Genomic DNA, 7,999 nt, shown 5'->3' on the forward strand with positions numbered 1-7,999 from the left:
CATGCCCCCAAGATACAGAACCCCAAAAGCAGGAGTCGGGCACCTCAGGGCAAGGGGGGTGGAGGAGAATGTGGCCCTCAAAGCCTTTCTGTCTGGCCCTAAGGGCTCTCTGCAGGCCACACTCCTCACTTGGACCTGCCTTGAACTTGCCTTGAGTGCTTTTGCCTGGCTGGAATATGTCCTTGAACATTGATAAATCCTTGGTTGCCTGACTAGAAGATGGAGAGGTGTGTGTAGAAATTAGCCTACAGGACTAAGGCAAATTTTACATTTGCTGCTCCTCCCATAGGACCCTTGGAAGGTTGCCAGAAAGGACAGAATGAGGCCCTCAGGCTAGAAAAGCTCCCCACCCCTGCCCTAAGGACTGGGATAACCCCACTGCAAGGAATCCCTGCTGAACACCCTTGTATTATTAACACACAGACAAGCTTGAGAGAAAGAGAGAATTACTGTTGTCAGTTAACCCTTGAAGAATTATGATATCATCCAAGCCTGAAAATCCATACTGCTTCATTTTAAAAAGTACCTTATAACAGCAGCCCACAGAAATCAAGCATGAAGCTTTTTCCTGGAGATGTCATAAAGTAATGGGGAACAATTTGCCTGCTTAACTGTGGTGTGTCAGGCTGCTATTGTTAGGCGCAGGAGCAGGGCTACTTATTTATTTTAACTAGCCTAAGTGTCAAGCTGAAATACAGATGGTGAAGCTGTTCTGATTGCTCCTTGATGCTGGGAAATGGTGTCTGTTGAATTTCTGCCCGTGCTTTTCCAGGTAAATCAGAGGGGAAAGGGTGACATCATTTCCTAGATTAGAACATTCAGACTAAGATTAAGAGCTAGCTCTGAGTTCATTCTATACATACCAGTGAATTAACTTGCCCAGACCCACATTGGGATTAGATAATAGTTGTTCCACCTCAAAGGGAGTAGCTTCCAGTTGTAGACAATTCTGAATGTATTGAACTTCTGTTTTCCCCCCGAAAAACAAATTAGACTCTATTTCGCATCACAACAATCTTTTAAAAATAAATAAACAGGTCCTGCTGGCATATTGTTTGGCTGCTCCACAACTGAGCAGGTGACAAGGCTTTTATTCTTTGTTTGTGTACTAAATTTAAACCTTAGACTAAAGCTTACCTGGCAGCTATGTTTATTTGGCTGACATGATGGAATCCAGTTTGGGAACCAGAAGTTCTCACCTTTTCTTATGTAGTAGAAATGCAGGCATTTTTGCCATCCAAGGGATTTAGTAGGATTTCGGGGGGGGGGGCTATGTGTGCAGAATCACACTCTATATTGATTAATTAAACCATACTTGTTGAAACTAACATTGGACCTGTTATAATATCACTCTGCCCGACTTCTATATAAAAATGTATTACATGTGAAAACCTTATCTCAATATTTCATGCCTGAGAAGCTTTTTCAGTTGAATACTTAGTTATTTATAGATGGGACTGTTCTGTTGCTTGCTTATGTTGCAAGACAGATACAGCATAGCACAAAGCTGAACGCAGCACATTCTTCAGCTGAGTGGAATTTCCTTCTCTGGATTGCTAGGATGGAGATGTAGGGTTTTGGAAGAAGGTGCTCCCTGGGTGTGATTTATTCACAAAGTAAAATTAAAGCAGGGGTGCGGGTGGCGCTGTGGGTTAAACCACAGAGCCTAGGACTTGCTGATCAGAAGGTCGGCGGTTCGAATCCCCGCAACAGGGTGAGCTCCTGTTGCTCAGTCCCTGCTCCTGCCAACTTAGCAGTTCGAAAGCACGCCAAAGTGCAAGTAGATAAATAGGTACTGCTCCGGCGGGAAGGTAAATGGCGTTTCCGTGCGTTGCTCTGGTTCGCCAGAAGCGACTTAGTCATGCTGGCCACATGACCTGGAAGCTGTACGCCGGCTCCCTCAGCCAATAAAGCGAGATGACCCCAGAGTCGGCCACGACTGGACCTAATGGTCAGGGGTCCCTTTACCTTTACCTTAACATTAAAGCAAGGCATCTGTGAACTGCATGCAATCCTGAGTCTATCAATCCTGATTTCATGTGGCTTTAATGTCATGCAGCCTCCAGAAAGAATTTTAGAAGAGGCCTACTCGATCAGGCAAAAGGTCTATCTGTTCCATCATCTTGTTCTCACAGTGGCCAGCCAGGTACCTATGAGAAGCCCACAAGCGCAACAGTGCTCTCCCTTTCTGTGATTCCCAACAACTGCTATTCAAAGGCATACTGCCTCCCAACAGTGTAGGCAAAGCATAGCCCATTGTGGCTGATAGACAGTGAAAGCCTTATCCTGTATGCTTTTATCAAGAGGATGCAGGAGTTCGCTTATGAGGAAAGGCTGCAACCTTTGGAGCTTTTTCAGTTTAGAGAAAAAAGCATGTTAAGAGAAGATACTGTATAACAGATGCATGTTATGGAGAAAGTGGATAGAGAAAGGTTTTTTCTCGCTATCCCATAGCACTTGTTGACATCCAAAGAAGCTGAATGCTGGGAGTTTCAGGACAGACCAAATAAAGTACTGTGCATAGTTAAACTATAGAATGCATTTCCACAGGAAGTAATGATGGCCTTAGAAGAGCACTTTACATTTTATTGTCATTTTCATTAACAAATGGATTCTCATGCACACTTCCCCCTAATATACAGTACATATTTTTGGTTGAAGGACTGCATCTTTAAGAGCTTGAGCTTGCTTTCCTCTCCTTCCTCTCATTTCATTTTCCTTGTGTGTCATGTCTTGTCAGCCCGAGGGTAGGGTCCGTCTTAGAATCATAGAATCATAGTTGGAATAGACCACAAGGGCCATCGAGTCCAACCCCCTGCCAAGCAGGAAACATCATCAGAGCACTCCTGACATATGGTTGTCAAGCCTCTGCTTAAAGACCTCCAGAGAGCCTTTTTTTTTCCTTTCTAAAGGGTGGGGCAGAAATTCTGTAAACAAAGAAGTGCGTGACAAAATTCAGTAAAGAGCAACTTTCTAAGGACACCTGTGTGCTAGTTTACATCCTGTTTCAGGAAGTGTGAATTAGGTCGGTTCACATCAAAATGCAAACTGCTCCAAATCACTCATCCACCAAATCACTCACCCACTCATCCCAACCATAGGTGTCACAAGTATTTTGGGGGGTTGGTTTGCTTAAAATAACAATTGAGCTAAAAGACTTTTTCTTTGATCAGTGTTGGGAAGGATGTAGAGGAGCACTTGTTTATTGGAGCACGTGCTGCTTAACTTCCAGCCTTGTCCCAAGATCAGTTGCCAACAACAATCTCTACTCTCCCGTGGGCGGTGTATGTGTTGTCAAATTTCCAAGTTTTGTCCAAAGGAAAACAGTGAACATGGGTGGGATATGTTGTAAAGGACAATGAGCATCAATAGCTTCTCTCCCCCCCCCCAACCCCCATTGTGTTGCTGATAATTTAGCACCAGGCGGTCCTGTTCTTTCTGGAGAAACCAGGGAAAGAGCAGGCAGGTGGAAAGTGTGCCGCAGAGTTTCGGTGTTTGTTGGCTCATGGCTCTGATACGCTTCTGAAGGGTGTGGTGTTCCTTGACTCAAGAATGAGGATAGTTACTCATTTGCACATGGGTTAGTGAACAGTGATCTCACCTGTTTCGCATCCCTCCTGGCAGGTGCCCAGTGAAAGCCTTCTGTGCCCTGTGCTCCTTGCTTACAAATTATTAGACTTGATCTGAACAGGGAGAGCCTGGAGCCAATGAGGTACCCTGTATTACGGACAGGTTGCTGGACTTAAACTGGTGTATTCACTTCCTGGACAATGACTCCCAGGATGCAACTGCATATCATCTCAGGAAGCCCATATACTGTGCTACAAACCTGTGTTCCCACACGTGGCACCTGTAAGGGAGAATCAGCAGGAGGGAGGAGCGCTTTAGCCCTCCCATGCCTGCCAATTTTCCTCTGCAAAATGCCTCTCTGCTGTAATTTGTATTTGCAGGCAAGGATCAACCAGAGTACTGGAACCACTCCTCTACCTGCCCAGGCTCATTTGAAATACACCTTAGATGTAATTTGTACTTGCTTAATTGCAAGTGCTTAACCCCTACCACACCTGCCAACTCTCATCGTATTTGAACTTGAAGGGAAGAATTGCCAGAGGGAGCGCTTAACTCTTCTTGCTCCCGCCAACTCTCCCCCGCTTCGAGGAAATGTCGGTTTCATAGCTCAGCCTGAGAGAAGACATTTTTAAGTGACATAGGGCAGGGTTGCGGAACCCATGCCTCCGCAGGACACTGTGGCAGGTGTAATGGGAGTTTATACCCAACAAAATATGGAGGCCCACAGATTCCATGCCCCCGACAAGGAACTACTCTATGAGAGAACTGAGAGGTGGGGGAAAGGAACAGATTATTCTTCAACCTGCTAATAGTCACCTGCAGTGCCTCCATCCACCTCCAAATGGGTTTGCCTTATGAGAAAACCCAGAGGGCAAACTGGATTACGAGGGGCAACCATACCTTTTTATTCACCTGCCTGTCCCAATCATATATAAAGCAAGCTAAATGGTGTTGCCTGTGGTTGGCATAAAAAAAAGAGCACATGACTAGGTGCCTGTCCTCTCTCAAGCATAGTCTGTTAACCTATCATTCTGCTGTATTCCAAAATCTTCTTAATCATTATTTTAAAACTGGAAAATCTGGAAATGCCTTTTTAATCATCACCATCATCACATCACCATCATCATAATGCAAAGAGTCTTGTGGCACTTGAAGGACAAACAGATGCATTACTGCAAAAGCCAAGGATAACCAATAGTGTCCTCCAGATGTTGATGGATACCAACTCCCGTCAGCCCCTGCCAGGATGGCCAGTGGTCAAGGATGGTGGAAGTTGGGAGTTCAGCAACATCTGAAGGGCACCATATTGGCTTAACCTGGCACAAACTTTCTAGTCCACGAAAACCTATACCATAATAAACTCGCTAGTTTTCAGAGTGGTGACTCCATTATGCTTACTGCAAAAGATTAGCATGACGGATTGATATACTGTGTGTGTGTGTGTGTGTGTGTGTGTACTTGCACAAGCTTTCCTTCTGAGAGGAAGCCAGGGAGCCAGTGTGGTGTAGTGGTTCAGAGCGGTGGACTCGTAATCTGGTGAACCGGGTTCGCGTCTCCGCTCTTCCACATGCAGCTGCTGGGTGACCTTGGGCCAGTCACACTTCTTTGAAGTCTCTCAGCCTCACTCACCTCACAGAGTGTTTGTTGGGGGGGGGAATGAGAATGTTAGCTGCTTTGAGACTCCTTAGGATAGTGATAAAGCGGGATATTAAATCCAAACTCCTCCTCCTCCTCTTCCTTCCGTGAATACCTTCTCCTCAGTAGCTACCCACTTGACTGGCAAGAGGTTATGGAATGCCTTTGAATTGCTTCAGCTATTGTTGAATCAGTACAGAGAAATCTACTGTGGGAGTAAACATTCTTCTGAGCATTCTTCATGCCTTAAAAAAAGAAAAGCAAACAGCTAGGGTTTATTTACTTTACTAACACACCCAGATTCGGAAGCTGGTGCAGGCTAGGCGATAGTCAGGTAAATAAATACAGAACAGATCAGAGCCTTGAGCACTGGGGAATAGTGGTGACAAACATAGGAAGCTGCTTTGTGTCGCCTGGGGAGAAACTTATTGACAGTAAGAGCAGTTTGATGATGGAACTAGAATGGCAGCCAAGGTGGTAGGACTGAGCTGAAATCTGTTGAAGGAAGTTCTGAGCTTAGCCTATGCTCCTTCCAGTCCTCTTGCCTAAGCTGACTGCTTCCTGTTTGCTATTTCACTAGTATATGCATTTTTATGTACCCTTTAGCATACTATATAGGTCTACATTGCAATAGAGTTGGGCAGCAGCATTTGGAGGAGAACCGAATCGCTGAAATTTGCCACCGCATAAATTCCTCACAGTCCTGTTCTGGTCTTGCAGGGGACTGGGCAGCAAAGCAGCAAGGTGAGGTATCGTCACACCATGGAGTAGCTAACTTGGCTCCAACAAAGGCAAGATGCACCAATGGTTTGAGTCAGTATTTGTCTAGTGATTAGAGTGCTGGGTCTAGGACCTGGGGTGCAAATGGTTCAAATCCCTTCTCAGCCACAATTCTCATGGGTTGAAGACCTTGGGGCCAGTCAATGTCTACCTAACCTACCTCACAAGGTTCTTCATCATCAAACCTTTTATCGGCATCACATACAAACATCCAAAACAAATCAATACAGAATTGCCACTTCCCCAGTGGCACAAAACATTTGCTAAAAGAAAGGAGGCAGAGCAGTCTGTCGTCACATCTCTTGGTCTCCAGGGAGATCAGACGTCTGCAGTGTATTTCGACGACAAAAAAAAACCAAATAGAGATATTTAGCCACTAACTTGGTGAGCTCCTGATCATTCCCCAGTAATAGAAAATACCGGTATATGACCTCCAACTCTGGTTTCCATTTAGGGATACAGAGTTGATCTAGAAATTGCTGGCGGAGATCAGCATATAATTTACAATTGAGAACCATATGTGTCAGGGCTTCCACCAGGTGGTCTTCACATGGGCAAGTTCTTTCTCCTTCCACCACACAGGGTTCTTGTGAGGATAGTATGGGGAGGGTGAGAACCATGCGCCCCACTTGGGACTCCTTACTGGAAAGGTGGCCTGTAAATATAAAAAAATTGTGAATAAATGCTTGCTTCATGGTGTCCACTTGGCAATTTCCATTCACCTTTCATTTATTTTATCTTGATCATCATGTTTAGCTGAACACCTGAGGCAATGCCCTCAAACATATTTTCTCTTGTGCATCACTCAGAATCCCAGCCCACATCAATAAGCGTCCCTTGTCATTTTGCCTTCCCTTGAGGGCCTGTGGCCTTTCGAGAAAGAGTCATCTGAACCATGAAGAAAGCCTGTCAGGGTGTACAAGTCAGGCGTCTGATGCTCAGCAGGTGTGGCGATGGTGCAAAGCTAATTTAAAAATATAAAGGGGAGGGAGGAAGAAGTAATCCTGTTAGCTTGCTGGTGGCTTCTGCTGTTGCACTCAGATCCTGCATGGGAGCTCCTTATTGGCACCTAACTGGTCATGAGGAGAACACAATGCAGGAATATATATAGGTCTTTGGTCTGATTCAACAGGGCTCTGCTAAGGTACTTATGATACCCAGGAAGTCACTGTACGTTAGCATAAGAGGAGCCCTGATGGATCAGACCAAAGGCCCATCTAGTCTAGCATCCTTTTCTCACAGAGGCCAGTCAGATGCCCAGCGCAAGCCCACTAGCAGGACCCAAGGGCAACAGCATCCACCTCACTTAACAAAAGCTATTAAAGGTGTTCGGCAGGTGTAAGAAGTACAGATTAAGGACACCCCCAGCATCAGAGGCAGTATACCTCTGATAACTATTTGCCAGAAGAAGAAGAAGAAGAAGAAGGAAGAAGAGTTTGGATTTGATATCCCGCTTTATCACTACCCTAAGGAGTCTCAAAGCGGCTAACATTCTCCTTTCCCTTCCTCCCCCACAACAAGTACTCTGTGAAGTGAGTGAGGCTGAGAGACTTCAGAGAAGTGTTGACTAGCCCAAGGTCACCCAGCAGATGCATGTGGAGGAGCAAGGAAGTGAACCCGGTTCACCAGATTAGGAGACTACTGCTCTTAACCTCTACACCACACTGGGGAAAACTATTGCCTTGATTTCCTGCTTGGCCACTGAGAGAAGCAGAATGTTGGTCGGATTGGACCTTTGGTCCAATGCAGCAGGATTCTTAGGTTCTTGTGTTCCCCTTAGGTAGATATAGGTCATTGGAGATACGTAGTATTACCTTTGGTGTGATGTGTCCTAAGCATGTGCTAAATGGCACGGCTGAGTGTCAACAAAGGAAATCTTTCACAGACTTGAATGGATTGCCTGATTTCTGACTGTTGACCTGTTTTGGGAACTTGTTTCAAGAATGCAAATGTCTAAAGTCCTGATGCAGAGGGTACAATGTAAAGTTGGGCAGTGGGTTGGAGATGTCCAGGT

At 45.4% G+C, this 7,999-nt stretch overlaps 1 long non-coding RNA gene across 1 annotated transcript in view; it reads left to right on the top strand.

The window, feature by feature from the left end:
* Positions 1-7,999, top strand: part of LOC309519637 — a 57,973-nt gene that overhangs the window by 1,071 nt on the left and 48,903 nt on the right. The window contains exon 2 of the long non-coding RNA XR_014213916.1: positions 290-772. This is a non-coding gene — a long non-coding RNA (uncharacterized lncRNA). The remainder of the gene's footprint in view (positions 1-289; positions 773-7,999) is intronic.

Source organism: Podarcis vaucheri (assembly GCF_965113315.1).
Source record: "Podarcis vaucheri genome assembly, chromosome: 15".
NCBI classification, from domain to species: Eukaryota; Metazoa; Chordata; class Lepidosauria; order Squamata; family Lacertidae; genus Podarcis; species Podarcis vaucheri.